The following is a 2,196-nucleotide window of genomic DNA, read 5'->3' as shown; positions in this document are numbered from 1 at the left end:
GTTCGTAATTAGTTTTAAACTTAGTATTTGCCGTAGTTAATTTATATTTCTAGATTTTTAAGCATTGCCGTAAAATCCCTTAAGTGCTTTTTCTTTAGATTAAGATTTAGACGCTTTAGAATTTTAAAACGTCGCTCATCACTTTAATATTTTATAGATTTTAGTGACTTTTAAGTTATTGCCGTTTTGAATATAGAATTCCTTTTAAGCTTTAATACCTTTAGACTTAAGTTTTAATTTTTAGTATTTAGTACCTTTTAAGTTACGACGCGTTACTTTCTTATTATTATTTTTTCGACATTTGTTTTTTGACCTTTTATTTTTCGACGTTTTTCGACGCACTCTTTTTCTTTCTTATTTCTCGATGCTCTAGTTTTTAGGACATAGAATTTTCTATTTCTTCTCTAAAAATTCAAAACAAAAAATTATTTTAAGCGGTTAAATTGATAGACATCCAAAATTTTCTGGTTCGTAGTAATAGTTGGATTTGTTAGTGGCGAGTTTTTGGCTTCCGATTTAAAGGGTCCTGGCTACCTGCTGCATCTATTGGCTATTCGAAACGTGGGCAAAATCAGAAAAGTCTATTAATTTGATAGCTTATATAATTTTTATCTTTTATAACTAATAGGCTATTCAGTGAATGCACAGAACAAAACGTTCACCACCTTTCATACGTTCACCACCTGTAACTCGATCAAGACATCTAGCCAATATTATCGCCGTTGATTTTTCTTTAGAATCATCATCTAGTCGAACAAGTACTCCAACTCAAATTTTCGATAATCCAACTTTTGAACCCGATTTCACAATTAAGAACCCGGAGGATATTCAAGGACAATTCCAAGATCCTGAACCAATAATCATTCCTCCTGAACCACAAACCGTTAAATCAGAATCTTTTAGTGATTCGTATTCAACAAATTCAATTATGGAAGTAACTGAACCTCTAAGTATGGAAGACCGAATGAGAGCCACACGCACGGGCCAAGGTCACTCCATTATTAAGCCAGACATTAATGCGCCAGATTATGAAATCAAAGGACAAATCCTACACATGGTAACTAATCAATGCCAATATAGTGGTACGCCAAAAGAAGATCCAAACGAACATCTTCGAACCTTTAATAGGATCTGTACTCTATTCAAAATCAGAGAAGTTGAGGATGAACAGTTCTATTTCATGTTGTTTCCCTGGACTTTAAAGGGAGAAGCCAAAGATTGGTTAGAATCGTTACCCGAAAGAGCGATTGACACATGGGATGTCTTAGTTGAAAATTTTCTTAAAAAATTCTTTCCGGCATCTAAAGCCGTGAGACTTCAAGGAGAAATTGTTACGTTCACACAAAAGACAAATGAAACATTATATGAGGCGTGGACAAGATTCGGAAAGTTGTTGAGAGGATGTCCTCAACACGGTTTAGATACTTATCAAATAGTACAAATATTCTACCAAGGATGCGATATTACTACACGAAAAGACATCGACATAGCAGCTGGTGGTTCCATTATGAAGAAAACCGCAACTGAAGCTTACAAAATCATTGATAACATAGCCTCGCACTCACATGAGTGGCACCAGGAAAAAGATATCTTTCGTTCATCTAAAGCGGCTAGAGCCGATTCTAGCCATGACTTTGATTCCGTTTCCGTAAAAACAGATGCTTTCGAGAGACGAATGGAAAAGATGACGAAAGATATTCACGCAATACGAATTAGTTGTGAGCAATGCGGTGGACCACACTTAACGAAAGATTGTCACATTGAGGAAACAATGGAACAACGAGAGAATGTTTCCTACATGAACCAAAGATCGGGAAATAATTATCAAAATAATTATCAACCGCCAAGGCCAAACTTCAATCGAAATCAAAACATTCTTTACAATCCAAATGGACCCAACAATAACTCGTATAACCAACAAAGTCCAAATAACCAACCAACTCAAAACAACACTTTCAATCAACAAAAACCTAGCTTATATAAACCACCACAACAAACCGAAGAGAAAAAGTCAAATCTGGAAGAAATGATGGCAAAGCTAATGGAATCTCAAACACAATTTATTACATCTCAAACCCAAAGAAATGAGAGGTTTGATCAGTCATTAAAAACTAAACAAGCTTCCATTCTGAATCTAGAAAAACACGTAGGTACTCTTGCTAGCATGATGAGTGAGAGGGAACAAGGAAAACTACC

The 2,196-nt window shown here is 35.3% G+C and overlaps 1 non-coding gene across 1 annotated transcript; it reads right to left on the bottom strand.

The window, feature by feature from the left end:
* Window positions 1–1,312: 1,312 nt before the first annotated feature.
* LOC139865133 (small nucleolar RNA R71) lies at window positions 1,313–1,419 on the bottom strand. The gene has a single exon (XR_011764658.1). It is a non-coding gene; the product is annotated as a small nucleolar RNA R71 (small nucleolar RNA).
* Between the last annotated feature and the right edge of the window lie 777 nt (window positions 1,420–2,196).

Source organism: Rutidosis leptorrhynchoides, chromosome 8, assembly GCF_046630445.1.
Source record: "Rutidosis leptorrhynchoides isolate AG116_Rl617_1_P2 chromosome 8, CSIRO_AGI_Rlap_v1, whole genome shotgun sequence".
Classification (NCBI taxonomy): domain Eukaryota; kingdom Viridiplantae; phylum Streptophyta; class Magnoliopsida; order Asterales; family Asteraceae; genus Rutidosis; species Rutidosis leptorrhynchoides.
This window is presented reverse-complemented; position numbering and strand designations above follow the sequence as displayed.